At 39.5% G+C, this 16,533-nt stretch overlaps 1 protein-coding gene across 3 annotated transcripts in view; it reads left to right on the top strand.

The window, feature by feature from the left end:
* The window catches only part of NR3C2 (nuclear receptor subfamily 3 group C member 2), a 252,637-nt gene that overhangs the window by 49,103 nt on the left and 187,001 nt on the right, over positions 1-16,533 (top strand). The window lies entirely within an intron of this gene.

Below are 16,533 nucleotides of genomic sequence, written 5' to 3'. Positions count from 1 at the left end.
CTGCTCTTCCCCTCCCAAATCTGAAATTAGGGCATCACTAGGATCTTCATCCACCACTTCCCACCCAACAGTAATGAAAGGAGGCCTATGTTGTTGGGATATTTACTGCCCCTACTAGACAGGGAGCTGCACTGAGACTTTCATGCCTGGGTGGTCTGAGTGGAGCCATAAGGATGTTTACTCATTTTGTTTTGGGGCCTAAGGTATGGATCCTGTTCCTGAAAGTTGGCAGGCACAGCAGAAAGCAATTGTTCTTATCTTGGCTCCTCTTGCAATCCCTGATCTGTGATTCCTTCTCTATAGCTTCAATGCCTGGAATTCCTTGCCAAGTATCTCTGGAGGAGCCACTTAAGCACATAAATGAGGGAACCCTGGTGCATGTTGGTTTTCTTATTTATTCAACATACCTTTGTCTTGCTTGCTGTTTCTGGCTGTATACTGGAGTCTCTTATCTTTTTAGACGCTTTTGAGGCTTCAAGTGTGGGAATCCGTTGTGGTAGATATTTTCCCAGAGAAGGTAATTTCTTTGTTTATTCATCCTTGAAATAAATCTCAGAGGCTGCTGAAATTTCATATTGGTGTTTTAATTGGCTACTGTTATGGAGTTATTTTTGCCCCTCATTTCAAAGAAGCTGTTTGAATTACTACTGGGAGACTATCTACCTCAGCAAGGGAGCACCAAAATCTCTCTAGAAGGCCAAATAGATTCAAACATGGTGAAAGAATTTTGCATGAGGTCTTTAGGTAGATACATAAATACCCCCAAGAGTGGTAATCCCCCAAGAAATACATCTTTAGAGAAGAACATGTAAGAGTTCATAGTTATAGCATAATTCTTAGGAAAATAACCATGTTCATATGCTCTCAGAAATGAGGTTTAAACCCTCAAAAGACCAAATTCTGTTGGTGTACACTAGGGAGGTATTTTGAAATAATGAGCAGAGTGTCCATACTACCAAGCCCGTTATTTTGGAATAACTCCTGCTTTCCATAAGGAATGAATGCTTATTTCAAAATACTTATTTTGAACTAGCAGTAGTGTGGCCACTCCACTGCTGCTATTTTGAAATAATTACTCCCCAGCGCTTTCTGGGGCATTAAGTGAACGTAGCACATCCACATTAAGGGAGCCTGCCTCTGACTAATTTTGAGGCTTCCCTGTAGTATAGACATGCTATTTTGAAAGTTATTTCTGGAGTATTTCAAAATAATTTCCTCATGTACACATGCCCTTCTGGTACAACTCTGTTGAAACTAGTGGAATTAATCAACAGTGAATTTGGCCCTCAGAGTTAAGTTTGGAATCTAGTTTTAGCCAGCCCTGTTGTATAAATTGCTCAGAATTTCCAGGGGGTAGCTGAGTTAGCCTGTACAGGATAAACTTAAAAAACAAAAACTGGTCTGGTAGCACTTCATAGACTAACAAAACCATGTAGATGGTATCATGAGCTTTCGTGGGCACAGCCCATTTCTTCAGATGACCGGAGCTTTGAGTTAGGATGTGCAGACCCAAAATAAATAGAGGAGAGGGGAGAAGGAGGAAAGAAAAAAAGGAGGGGGGGGGGGCAGGAAACAAGGAGCAGAGGTTATGAAAATTGCTGTTAAGTATCTCCAAATCCTAGCTGATGTAAAAAAATATACATACAATATACTTCCAGGTTTGGGAGAGAGACAAATATGAACTAAACCACTTTAACCAGTACATGACTTTCTTATTGAACTAGTTGGCTTTAATAACTTAAATGGTTAATGACTACTACCCTAACTTTTCTTTCCTTTGCATGTTCTTTTCTGAACACGTTTTGAGTTTTCTTAATGTTCACAAAAAGAAATGGACTGTAAAAAGGGTTTAGTTGTATGAAGTTTTACTTTCTTTTTGACTATTTTCAAGAGTACATCTGAAGTACACAAAACCAGCTACACCACACTGAATCCTTTGTCCTTCCTGTTGGGTGAAACAGTAGATAGCTTACTGTATAGATGGATGGCTGCCAATCTGTGGCGCAGATTCTTTTTCTAATACTGGAACCTGGCAAGAGATCAAGAATTGCAGTGCTTCCTTTTTATTTACTTTCTCCATCTGCATTAGAGTTCAGTGAATAAGAGGCAAATACAAATGACTTAAATGTTGAGTGAAGGTTTCATATTGACTAGCTATTGCAAAAATGTTATTTTCTTCCTGATTCTTTTGCATTTTTTCCCATTTCCTTTTGATGAAACTAGAAATATCAGTTACTTCATCTGGAATAGATTAAAGCATTGAAAGGGCAATGCAGAGATTTAAGTGAGAACTGAATATAACGTATTATGCATAATATAAAATATCAAGTCAGAAGACGAAGTGCTTGTGCTTTCTGCTAACTCTTCAGATTCATGTCAATAATATGCACTTCATCTATGACGAGAAGTTTTATAAATGTTTTCTTTCTGATAAAATAAAGATTCTTGAGAGAGTTCCTGAGTTTTCTATTCTGAGGCTTTATATAAAAGAAGTACAGGGAAACTAAAAAGGAGAATATAGTTCCTCCAGTGGGTTTCTAAATGCAAAGCATGTCTTGAAGTTACTTTTGTTTTCATACCAGGAAGAGAATAGGAAATGTTATTTTTGTCTCATTGTGTTAATATAGTGGGCATTCCCTATTAAAAATAAGGGAAATGAAATGACTTTTTATTTATGTAAGATGTACTAAAATGTTCATGATTTATACATAAAATTCTGTAAGAATATAATTTGAAAAGTAAGTAAGGCGAAACATGACATTTGAAATATGGCTGTGTGTAAAATTGGGATTTTAAAGAAATACTATGAAATCTCATAATATAGTGAGCTAGCTATGATGCTCAGCTATAACATTGTGTAACATAGCTGTAATAAATTGTATTTACCCAGTTAGCAATATATAGCTTCAGCATATGTGTTAGTTGCCTGATTAACCTGGAAATATATTGTACGCAGAGCTAGGAAAGGTATTTAACAGCAACAAATATCTGTTTTATACAGTTGTATATTATGGCTGATTTAGGTGCTTAAGAGTCACATTCTACACATTTAATTGTGGTTTCTAATGTTAATTTGCGGTGCTGGGGTTATGAGAAGGGGGTTGTCTCTACCACGGAATTGCTCTCTCATGAGCTTTTGGAGGACCAGTAAAATTCATCTGCATATTTGCATATTCATTAAGCAAATGATGAATATTCAAATATGTTGTTTCTGGTCCTCCCAAAGCCCCCAGTGCCAGCATTAGCAAAGCTTTTGATACAGTCACCCACAATATTCTTGCCAGCAAGTTAAGAGAATATGGATTGGATACATGGACTTATAAGATGGATAGAAAGCTGGCTAGATCAGGTTTCCCAAACTTTTTACTTTAGTTGGAACCTTTTTTTTTAGTACTGTCTTCTGCAGCCCCAAAAGTATAAACACATTAAAATGAATAAATTTTCAGTCTTCACCTGGCTGCATCCTCCATCCAGCCTTGGCCAGAGCTTAGGGGACCCGGTGCTGCATGGGCACTCCAGGAGGTGGGAGCAGGAGGAGACTGGGGGTAGGGTAGCTGTCTAGAAGGGTAGGGTTGCCAGGTGTCTGGTTTTGTACTGGAGAATGTAGTATTTGAGGGTTTTGTCTGAGAAACAAATTGAGAAATTACCAGACACATAAAATGCCTGGTATTTTCTAATTAGGTAAGTTTTATTATAATTAGGTGTATCAGTCCTTAGCTGTGAACAGCCTGGATAGTAGATGTGCTCATGCTGCCTGAGTGTGTCTACCTGCCAGGCAGTTCATAACTACTCGAGTGAGGGTATGTGGTGGTGGTGGGGGGAATGGAATCCCCAGGCAGACTCACTCCTCTGCCAGGGTCTGTAGGGTCTGCATGTGCCCAGGTCAGTCCTGCTCTCCCCTCCCCCTGCCTCCCGATCTCCCAGTCAAGCCCTACTGCCCCCATCCAGCCCTGCTTCTGGCGGCCAGTTCCCTCTGCTTCCCACCAATCTCCCCCGGTCAGCCCTGCTCCCCCAACGGCCCCCCCCAACCAGCCCAGCTGCCCCTGTTCAGCCCTGCTTCCCGCAGCTGGTTCTCCCGTCCTCTTCCTCCTGTTCTCCCTTGGCCAGCCCCCCCCCACCCACCATTCATCCCTGGTTCTGCCGCCTGCCCTTCTCGATTTCTGCTGGACAGCCTCGCTACCCCCAACCTTACTTCCACCGCCTGCCCTCCCCCCATCTCCGCAGGACAGTCTCGCTGCCCCCAACCCTGCTTCCGCCGCCTGCTCGCCCTCTGCCTCCTCCCCCCCATCTCTGCGGGACAGCCCCGTTGCCTCCAACCCTGCTTCTGCTGGCTGCCCGCCCAGATCTCTACAGGACAGCGCTGCTGCCTCCAACCCTGCTTCCTGGTGGCCAGTTCTCCCTTCCCCCCTGCCACTACCTCCTCCCAGTCCACCCTGCTCTGTTCCCCTACCGGCAGCCACGCTGAGGCCCAGTATCTTTCCCGTGGCCCGGTACTGGGCTGCGGCCCATAGTTTGGGAAACGCTGTGTTAGGCTACAAACCCAAGGAACTAGCTTGAAGGAATCACACAAAACCTTAGAACTCATGTCACAGATGACAAATCAGGTTGTGCAGATTCACTGAGAACACAATGGTGGTGGCTTAAATTAATAAGCAGTGTGTTTTAGGAGCAGGAGATTACCATGTGTGCACTCTTTTAGGATGACAGTTTTTTTTCTTTTCATGAATGTAAAATAAGGGGGAACAAATAATTATTTATTGGCCATCACATACTGTGATTTTCAGTTGTCTAACCCATGAGGAAAAGGTTTTTAGGCTTTTTTTTCTCTTCACTGGTAGAACAACTGAGTAGAGGTTCCAGGTGTCTGGTTTTCAACCAAAACACCTGGCTGAAAAGCAAACCTGGTGGCTCCCAGTCAGCACTGCTGACTGGGTCATGAAAGTCTGGTCGGTGGGGCTGGCAGGCTCCCTACCATGCAGTTCCTGGAAGAATTGGTTTGTTCCTCTGGCTCCTAGGTAGAACAGCCAGGGGGCTCTGTACTGCTCCTGCCCAATGTGCCGGTCTTTCGCGCCCATTGGACAAGAACCACAGCCAATGGGAACAGTGGGAGCCTTGCTTTCAGGTGAAAGCAGCTCCCAAAACTGTCTGGCTGCCCCTCCACCTAAGAGCTGAGGAACTTGCCATACCTTCTGGGAAGCCCCCCAAGGTAAGTGCTACCTGGAGTCCGTACCTCTCATCCCCTTCTTGCACCCCAAACTTCAGCCCAGACCCCCCCTTTCCACACTTTTATCTCTGGCCACCTCCTGTGCCCCAGTCCAGTTAAAATGAGCCAGTGATGGTGGGATGGGGAGAGTGAGCCACAGAAGAGAAAAGAGTGAATGGTGGTAAGGCCTCAAAGGAGGGGTGTTCAGTTTTATGTGATTAGAAAGTTGGCAACCCTATGACTGAAACAGGAAAAACATGTGATAGTCCTCAGCGTATAAATAAAAGTGTGTTTATATGCAGAATAGAAATGTTCATAGAATCATAGAGCTGGAAGAGACCTCAGGAGGTCATCAAGTCCAGTCCCCTGCCCAAGGCAGGACCAATCCCAACTAAATCAACCCAGCCAGGGCTTTATCAAGCTGAGACTTAAAAACCTTTAGAGATGGAGATTTCACCATCCTCCTAGTGAAATAGTTTTTCCTAATATCCAACCTAGACCTCTCCCACTGTAACTTTAGATCATTGCTCCTTGTTCTGCCATCCGTCACTACTGTGAACAGCCCCTTTCCATGGGTTTTACCTGGCTACCTGAAGTGGAAATTCTGAGCCTGAACTGCTGGCTAACATTAAAGCAGAAAACGTGTGTTTGTTTTCTTGCTCTAATTTTGAATACACATAGGCTGCTGATATATACAACTACTCACAGTGAGTGAATCCAGTTAAGTATCTGTATTAGTATTTTCTGGATCATGAGCTTATTTTATGACTCAATGGCATATCATAATTGCTTTATTTACTAAGATATGCTCTGTCAACTTCATCTATTGCTGCTTTCTGCTATGACTTACAGTACTGATTGACACACTTTTCTGACCTTGCTAATTATCAAGCAATCTCAAAAATGAACTTGTAGCCCTTTGCTTTGAGGAAAAAGTATACTTTGGAGATTTACACAAAATATAATGTTAATATAACAGAAAATACTTTTAACTTGCTAGAGTTCAAGTGAGAATGCCCTTGACGTTGTCTTTGTTTCTTATTGCTGAGGAATGCAAGGAGTGAGGTAAATGAAAAGGTTTATTTAGTTTTTCACCTCAAAACATTGATGCAACCTGGCTGGTTGTTTTCTCAGAAAGCTTAAAATGAAGGAGCCAGAGGTCAAGCTGAAGGGCATTTCCAGAACTTTTAAAAGTTTATTGTAAGATTAGCAATATATTACTTGTTTCCAAAGAAGTATATGTTTTGAGTGTATGTGCATTATGTCTGTTTCTTGCTCATACTATGGGTCCTTCACCTTCCTGAAAAGGTGGCCTCAACTTGTAGAAAAACCTTCATACAGATTGTATTGTAAGAAGAAATATTTATCCAGATAATGGTTTTTTGCATTATTTCATTTATTTTTACTAGTTTCTGCTTAGTTGCTATACATCTTAAGTTACTTGGTCAGCAGCATTTCAGTATACCATAAAGTTGCAATGCATTTTCCATTAAAACAATTTTCACATGTTCGGGACTTCCTGAAATATTTTCTTTTTTTGTTAGGTGACATTTTCTATGCTTGACTTCTGTATGAGGTGTGTTTTGCTTGGAAGGAGTAAAAAAACCCTTTGACCATTTTTGCAGTTTGAGTGAAAAAATACGTTTTTTTATTATATAAAAAAATCACTTTTAGATACAGAAATGCAGAAGTTTGAAAGTTGTTATGAATACAGTCTTCATTAACGTGCATGCTTGAAGTAAAAAAATAATAGTGATTAAATGAGAATCACAGATGGAGAAATACTTATTGAGCACTTATAATAGAAAGCTTTTAATTGGTTTTTATGTGCGCATTTAAAGGCTTTGATCAGTGGGTTGGAGTCACAAAGATGATCTGTCGGTCATTGTATGATCTTTAGATCAACTAGATGCTATTTCGGCCTCCATCTTCTAAACTTTGCTTAGCTGGCTCATGCTCTAAAGTGCCAGTTCAGCAGCTGTCAAGTTGCCCCTGTGCTTTGTCCTCCATAAACTGTTCCTATTTCAGGATCCAAAAGAGGGGTGGCACAAGAGGTGGCTATGCCAGGTTTTGTTACCTCCTCAACTGTGCAATCCCCTTGTGTAAAGAGAACATCTAGGTATCTCAACTTCCTGTCCCCTTTTGACACAGACAAAGAGACTGCAATAGAGGCAGGGGCTGAGCATACAACATGGTGCATGCAACATGCACCTATTTCAAGTCTTCTCTGATTAATTTAAGGATTTAACAAATTTTTAATATTTATCTTTTGCTGAAAGTTAAGAAATTAAATGGACATCTATGTTAATGCTATATTATGACTGCACAATGAAAATCTCATCAGAATGCAAAAGTATAGGTTCCACTAGCAAAAATAATTGTCACGTTTCACATATGCATAATTTTCTATCCCGGTTTTTCCTTATTCAGCATACAATGTAATAGCTGTCTATTTAGGTCTTATATGGATACAATCAGAGTAGTACCAAGCACCTCATAAACATGAATAATGTTTTCTTCACTACATCACTATGAGGAAGTGGAGCATTATCTCCATTTCACTGAGGGAGAATTGAGGCAAAGAGATCAAGTGACTTGCTAGAGGTCACAAATTCTGCCATTGCTTGGGACTGAACCCAAATCTCCTGAGTCCCAGTCCAGTGCCAAGTACAGGTTGCACCTCTCTAGTCTGGCACTCTCTGGTCTGGCAACATCCATGGTCCAGCATGATTTTAGTTACACAGATGGCCACACCAATGATAAGTGGACAAGTTTCCCCTGGTGCCATAAAAGTTTGTTTACAGGCTCTGTGTTCTGTGCTGCTATATAGCTCTTCCTACTGTTCAAAAGCAGAAGTCTTGCAGGGAGCACAGGGTCAGCAGGGACCTCCGACTGGCTCTGTGCTTCCTGCACCATCTGAGACTTTGAAATGCCTGATGGGGCTCTTGTACATTTCAAAGGCAGAATTGCAGCAGAGGTGGAGCAATCAGAGACTGCTTCAGTCTCCACTCTCACTGTTTCCCCTCCTGCACTTCTGCCTTCTCTGCCCCTCCACAGATGATGCTGGGGGGAATCATCTTTTCAGCCAGCTCACCCCAGTACTGGCTCCTGCTCCCCTCCTTGCTGCTTCTCTCTAATATAGGCAGCGGGGGAGGGGAGAGTGACTAGTCACATAACTAGTCAACTATCCAATAAGCTCATGCTTATCGGATAGTTGACTAGTCACTTAACATCCCTAGTTCAACATCAATCAGGTCCTGAGGGTGCCAGACTAGAGAAGTTGAACTTCTATATTACTGTTTGATACACTTAACAATGCATGCATAATTGTATGGGATGTTCAGGGAGACTAGGCTAACATTACTACTACTTAATTTTTGCTGCCTTCTACTCTTTCTAACATTAATGGTGTGCAACTATTGTGATCCTTATGAGAGAGAGTGAGAGTGTCCCCTTTGCCAAAGATTGCAGGGAGAGTAGTTACTAATAGCCCCAGCAAAAAATGGTGGTAGGCCTTGAAAACTCCAACCAAATGCCTGAAATCCCTGATGAAGCTGGGGGTTCACTGAAAATTCCCCCTCTAGTGATGGGTATGTTGATCTTTGTTTTGGGGAGATAGTGATTGGTACATGGATGGCTGCAAGAGGACAGTGAAAACTGTTGCAATCTTAACTATTGTAGAGCCATCAATCTGAATGTATTCATTCTATATTTGCCATTGGTGCTGAAATAGTTGTCATGTTGGCATTTTTAAGAAGTATAATTTGAACCTCTCTAGTCCAGGACCTCTGGGACCTGATGAGTGCTGAACCAGAGAATTTGCTGAACTATGGGAGGCAATGTTGAGTAGCATTATCAACACTTCCACTGCTTACTGAGCTCTTACAAGACATTTACATTTAGAAGTAAATTGAGTTAAATAACAGCACAGAACACTGAGAGCCAGGACTGGTGGCTGCAAACAAACTTTATGGGACTGTGGGAAATTTGGTCATACTCATGATAAGTGGGCATCTGGCTAACTAAAATCATGCCAGAGCAGGGAAGTTGTTGGACCAGAGAATGCTGGACAAGGAGGTTTGACCTGTAGTTCCATATTTATTGTGCCACAGTGAAATATCTGATCTGTGGCTTCCTTCCTCTTCTGTCACTTTCAAGTAATTTCAAGCACTATTCCTTTATAATGTAGATGGTATATATTTCCAATTGTAATTGAATGGCTATTACTTTGAGAGAGCTAATGAACTGAAGAACTCAAGTTGATCGCCTTGTTATTCAGCCCTCTAGCTTGTCTTTAAATTCTTGGCTAATCACCCTTTATACATGATTGCATAACTAGAATCACTTTTGGTACTTGAACATTTTTTTTAATTTTAATTCAAATACAAAATACTGTTAATTTTCATGCATCTTTTCAAAAATTTAATATTTGATTTTGTTTGAAATAGCCTTGGTAATTTGCACTAATGATGGAGACGCCCTTGCAAATTTTGTAAACTGGTGAATGAACAAATAAAAATATCAAGACTAATGCATAACAAAATACACGTAATGCATGTGAGTATAGCTTTTTTAAAATTTAAAACCGTTCATGTTGTAGCAAGAATTTCTGCATTATATTTTGTAAAAGCAATATAGTTTTGATAAAATATGACTTCACAGCCAAGATGGAAGGAATGCAAAACCACAACTCTGCTTTTATATCACTGTTCAACAGTGGAGAGAAACTATAATTATAGGGAGCATGAGAGTGTGTATATTGACTGCACACATACCAGTGTGAATTAGTACTATGCAGACTTATTTAATTAAATATTTATGGACTCAGTGGAACTTGTAAGAACTCAGTTCCTGTCAGGAGTTGGCAGTTTGATTCCATTTATAATGTTGAGATGCACCAATAAATTAAACAGAAGTTACCAAGTGTGTTTTTACCCTGGATTGTGTGGAGAGCACCCTATGTTCATGGATCTGCCCTTAACTGTGAGGAAAGAGGATCAGCTCCTGATGCAGAATCTGGGATCTATGGGTGGGATGAAGTGGGTCTGGAAACATACACTTTTGTCCATCCAGCAATCCTGTGGGGAGTCTAATGCAACCAAAAATTTTAACAATGTTCTGCTGATAATGTTCTGTGCCAGGTGACTGTCTTTTTAAAGCCAAGCAAACATTTTTCTTGCTTGCAGGTTCATGATTTTATTGTATGTCAGAATTAGTGGAAAAAATTCTTCCCCTAACCCATTAGCTACCCCTAAGGGGTGGCTTCCCTGGCAGTCTAGCCTTTATATAAGTACTGTTCTCATACTTTTTTTTTTTAATTCCTCTTTGACTGCCAAATTATGTCACTCTGTTGCGGATCTACAGTCAACAGTGTTTCATCTTTGCACTCTTATGAACTGTCTGTACCTTGATTTCTTCTGTCACTGTTAGGAATCAAAGCGTCGGATTTGTTTACATACAGCATCTCAGCATGTAGAATACATCTTTGGATGCTCCCTGACTAGTAGTGGGAAAATTTGGTTGCAACCCACCTCCTTTGTTTTGCTGTTTCTCTCCATGCAGGAGTTTATTGTACTGGCAGGATAGCTCCTTATCAACAAATATTTTCAGTAGCATATGGTTCCTTATCTAATAGCCATGTGGTACTTGGAACCTTACATAGAAATAAAATACGGACTTCAGAGGGATGCCAATGTGATTTGAGATGCAATCTCCAAATTTTTAGTCGTAATTATGTTACATTTGAAAGACACTTTCTCTGAGGACCAATTATTCAATACACTAATTATACATTAATTGCTTTCTTTGCAGTATGCTTTGCTAGCCTGAACATAAGACATTTATAATGTGACTCAACTATGTTGTCACTATATATCTAAACATTAACAAGGAGTACACCGTTATATTGGGCTATAAACATCTCACTGTAGTTTTAAATTTGCTCTCATCCCGTAAGTCCAGTGGGTCCTGTAGGAAATTGTCAGGCTCCGGCTGCTCTTTCTTCTGCATTTGTATTATTGGCCATCAAGGATTTTGTACAGAGGAAAGATGGAAGTGAAGGAAGCCTAGCATGGTTTGGAATGGATGTTTTGGATGAGTGAGACAAAAGATGTAGGGTATGGAAATGTGTTTATTTTGTATATTTTATATTTTGAGAATGCACACAGACTTTCATGTCAGGAGTGTTATCCATAATATTATTTTGTAGCTGAGCCCTAGTGTAATCAACTTGGTAAACACTATCAACTAAGTTTAGTGACAATAGCAATCCTTCCAATTCTTCAGAAATTATATAGTGCTGTAATTGGAACACACAGGATAGTGTTCAGAATATTAGCACTATTGTTTTGCAGATACAGCACTGACATAACATTTGCTGTGCATTAAAGTTTTATTCAGTTACGCAAAATGTATTACAAAAGCTGTCAAAACATTTTTTTGTTTTTAATCTAGTTCTTCTTTCCTCTGAGAGGTTATTTTCACAACCCACTTCACCATATTTTTATTAGACTGGAAAAAAACTGCATTATTGACCCTTTTTTTGTTTTATTTTAAAAAGTGCAAAGCAAATTGAGAAGTTTAAATGCACTACACACACTGTTTTAACCCTGCCCCGCCTTGAAATTATAGCTGTCCCACAAGAACTTTGATATGTATGTCCTAGTAGGGAGTCTTCATAAGAAAATGTATTGTAATAGGACAGAAAGCTATACAATTGATAACTTAATTTCACAAATTATTCTACAGTAACTGCTATGCTTCTTTTTGAGCCTTCATGTCTTTCTTCCACTGATGAAAGTATTGATTTTGGATCATTCAGTCCAACTTGCAAAATTCATGTCTTCAAAATAAGAGCCTTGAACAACAATTAACCTACAACACAATGTAAGGACTTTAATCTTCTGGTTTTCATACAGTCCACACTTTCACCCCCATCTATTTAAATGAAAGCTATCCAGTCAAACACTTTGTTTTATAAAATGACTTTATTTCTTATACAGAAAGTTAATTTGCATATGTATATGAAAGAATGGATGCACACATGCACTCTTTCACAGTAGTGTTTGGTCTGAGTTTGGATTTTAATAAAGAAATACTTTATCATGCGCATTGTGTTTTCCATAATTTTACCAACAAAAAGTAATCTTTCATGTCATGCAAAAGTACTGGTTACTTTCATACAGTAATGTGGGGATGATATAAAGCTCACCTTGAGGGAAAATGTATGAGTTGCTACCTTGTTTGTTTGGAAATGTACTTGTTCTTGTGTGATTGGTAGGAAGTTTTGTAAATCTTGTGATGTTTTTTGATACTTTATTTTTCCCTCTGATCTATAATATAGATCCCTTCAATGGATTACCACTCGCTCCCTCCCCCCAGCCTCCTCTTTAGGGAATTATGGGTTCAATAATATGATAGTACTTTCCTTCGATAGTAATATATACTTGTATTATCTGACTGTTTTTAAATGTTAGCCTCCATCTTAAAGACTTAACTGTTGGAATACTGGAAGTAGCCAAATAGTTTGGTAGGAGCAGTTGGGGGTGTACCTTTCTCAGTCCAGTCTTTAAAAGTATAATGTGTATACATTTAAACTGCTTGTGTTACAAAAGAATTTCCCTGCTTCCAGATATTTTTGAAAAACAATCTTTTCTGTGAAGTTAAAGTGTATATTAAACAGTTTTGAACTTTAGAGTCTGTTAAAGCAAAATTCTACATTGTATTTTAGCTATAGTTGTGCATAGAAAATTATTTCTGCAGTAAACAAAATGAACTACCGGTAAATCCATTTCCAGAGTGAAAATGTGATTCTTTTGATTTAAAAGTTTGGTGCTGAATAGCCTGTTCAAAAAACAGATCAGTCAGGGGAAGTAAGATGGGTTACTTGGCCATATTTTTCACACCAGAAACTCTAGTGACTGAATGTGAAGAGAGGATCCTTTGAGCAGATCCTTTTCTTAACAGGCTGAAGTCCTGCAGCTCCCTCCCTGCAGGATTCCAGTGTAGAAAGGTAGAATCTGGGTAAGTCAAAAGTTCCTGTCCACTATCTTCCACAGCCCAGCTGAGGGAAAAAATGAGACTCATGTTAGAAAGTCAGGAGCTTATTAACCTGAACTTTCCTTCCCCAGAATGGCTAGTTTTTCCTACAGAGATTTTTTTTCTTTATTCAGGAAGTTGGCCTAACAGTAGAACCAGTGTAGATATCCTTTTGGTATTTGGGTTGGGTATCTTTAAAGCAAGATGTTTTCTTTAGCTTACCTTATTTAATTATGTTGCTGTTTCTTTATTTACATTATTAAGAACTCTGAAAATAAGTTTGCAATACAGTTTTATCAGCAGTGAGCATCTCTGGTGGTCTAATCTGTTGTAGTCTTTTTGAGGTAATTGGCCCTAATTTCTATGGGTTGCTAAGGCATATAATATATTGTGGAAGATTACTCTGTAATCACTTGATTACTCTGTGTCCAAGGAGCTGCAAATTCCCTCCATGGTTGACCAGGCATGAACAAAATTACTGCTATTCTGCCCTCTAAAACCTCATAAAAGGGTGTATAAACTATCAAACTTCAGGAGCTAAAGAGATAACCAAAAGAAATATAGTTGGGGCCAGGCATTATTTCTCTTTATTTTAATGTAAATCTGGTCCACAGATGTTGCTGGACCTGAGAATCCTGATTTTGAGAGTTTCAACCTGAACTGCTATGCCAGGAGTAATTATTTTAGTCAATGGTAATCAAACAAGCAGATGAACAACGATGGGAATCATTTATGGCATTTGGGAAAAAATGGAAGTGGAAAACTTCTAAGAAATAGATAACATTTTTATTATAAATCTCTCAAACTATTAAAAGGCCCAGTACATGACATGTGCTTGTGCTGGTGACTGATTAGCTTCAGTTATAAAATTTTATGTTTTGCCACTTCCTTTTTCTTTTTCCTTTCCTTCTCTCTCTCCTTTTCTTGTGGTATTCTATTTCTCTTCTGCAAACAGCTAGACTGAACTAGAGCATTCTCTGTTTTCCATTAGGTCTGATTTGCTACAGCTTTCTGCCTTTAAATTACTTCTGAACCAAGGAGTCTGGCAGGGCTCTTGGAAGGCATTTGAGGACAACTACTTGATCTGGAGTTCAGCCATGTACAGTACTTGAAGGCATAGAACAAAGCAGTATAAATTTGGATTGTTTTAATAAATGTTTATGCTCTTCCAGAACAGCCAGTAGAATTAAAGATTTTTATTAGGACACAGTATGTAAATATTCACTCTTATTGTATCAGGAAAAGCATTTTCTGTATGAAGAGAAAAGCCTATTTAATGGCCTTTCCTTGGTAGTGTCCTTAATCTAACACTTTTTTATCTAATCATAGCAGATTAAGCACACACAAATTGCTAACATCATACGTACTTAACAAAAAAATTGAGGACTGATCAGTTTAATCACTTATGATCACTTCTGTGACAGCTTTGCAGCCATAGCTGAAATTCAGTCTGGAGAAAAGCAAATGCAAATCTTTATAATCATGAACAGCAACTCCATTTTGAGTGTAATTGTTTTAATATTTTATGCCGAATTCTAACCTCACTTATGCCCATGCAGCATCCTGGACTTCAGGGTATTGTATGGTTGTGTAAGAGAAAGCAATCTTTGTCAATTTATGTGCTTAAAAAGAAGTTACTCAATGAAGAAAATTCTAGATTATCTACTTTAAAACAATAATAGTTTAGTGCCAGGTAGCAGTTCTCATCTGTAGGTTAAGGGTGTGTGTGTGTGTGTGTGTGTGTGTGTGTGTGTGTCCGTCCGTCCCCATCCTATTGTTGAAGAAACAGAAGCACTGAGAAGTGAAGTGATCTTCTCAAGTCAGCAAATAGGTCAGCAAGATATTGAGATGTGGATTTTATTCCCAACTCTTAATTTTTAGTGCCCATTCCACTGGATCATATGGTCTCCTCTTACTAGTTGATTAACCCCTTATGAAAGTATCAGCACTGATATCTAATTTTGATAAAGTGTTTGGGGGAGAATAGTGGCATAACACAGTAGGGATGTTAAATTTCAATTAATCAGCTAATCAAGTAGTCGATAAGGGGGACGTTTTACTATCCCGCTCTGGCTCTTGTACATTTCAAAGGATGAGGCACAGCAGGGACTGCTTCAGTTTCCACTCCCGCATTTCCCCTGCTGCGCCTCTGCCTCCACTGCACCCCCACAGAGATGGTGCTGGGGGGAAACCAGCTTTTAAGCCAGCTCCCCCCCCCCTTGGTGCCTCTGATACAGAGGCAGTGTAGGGAGGGGAAAAAGGGTAGTGACTTGACTACCCAATAAGCCTAGTTGACTAGTTGCTTACATCCCTATAACACAGAGAAGAATATATTATTAGACTAGCGCTGAAGCATTAAATATTCTTTTAAAGAGGGGGCCTCGGTCTATGTACTTATTGTAACTTGAGTTAGCTGCCTCTTATTCTCTGCAGCTTGTCTTCCTACTGTAACAATTTCATTGTGCCTCCAAAAACTTTTATCGTTACACATTTTCTAAATGCCGCCAGTATTTTTATGCACACTGCTTGGTGTATACAATCACTCAGTGTATTGCTTACTTTCCATGTGCAAAACAGAATTTGCACATGCAAATTTAACACATGTGAGCTCTTCCCATATAGATTACAATTTCAGTGTGTGAGGCAAATGGGAGTATAATTGTCTCAATATTTTGTGCCAAATTCTTGAAACTCTTTGAAAATTTGGCACAAATAGATGGTGCAGTTTTTTTTATGTCTGTTGTAATTGTAGTGTTAAAGGTGATAAATTCTAAATTAAGGGCATTGCAGATGAACATGCAGAATAGCTCTTTGTTTTTAAGACTGAGAACTAAGTAACTGCTACTGCAAGCAGTGTGGTGTACTTAAACTACACTAAAGATTTTTGGCTCTCATGAAACAACGCCATATTTATTGTATAGCTCAGATTTGTTATTTGCTCTATAACTTTGTGACTTCCATGTCTGCCCTACCAGTGTACTACTCAGATGTGCTGCTTAAGAAGGTTATTCTGACTTTATAAGGCAGTTTGATTAACATGCAATGAATATACCGCTGAGAATTAGAAAATCTGGCCCTTTATACTCTGCTTTGCAGTGTTTATTGTTCACTTGATGAAGAAATACTAGAGTGCAGTGTGTGCTCCTTGTCATCCTTTCCAGCTCTCCTATATGTCTCTCTAAGCTAGGGCTGCTAGAAGCAAGGTATTGGAGCTGGTTGTCCCTATACATTCTGAGGCCTCCCCCATGTTGACTGAATCCTGATGTGGAGCGGTGCAGGTGTTTTCAGTTCCA

This window comes from Pelodiscus sinensis, chromosome 5 (genome assembly GCF_049634645.1).
Source record: "Pelodiscus sinensis isolate JC-2024 chromosome 5, ASM4963464v1, whole genome shotgun sequence".
Classification (NCBI taxonomy): domain Eukaryota; kingdom Metazoa; phylum Chordata; order Testudines; family Trionychidae; genus Pelodiscus; species Pelodiscus sinensis.
This window is presented reverse-complemented; position numbering and strand designations above follow the sequence as displayed.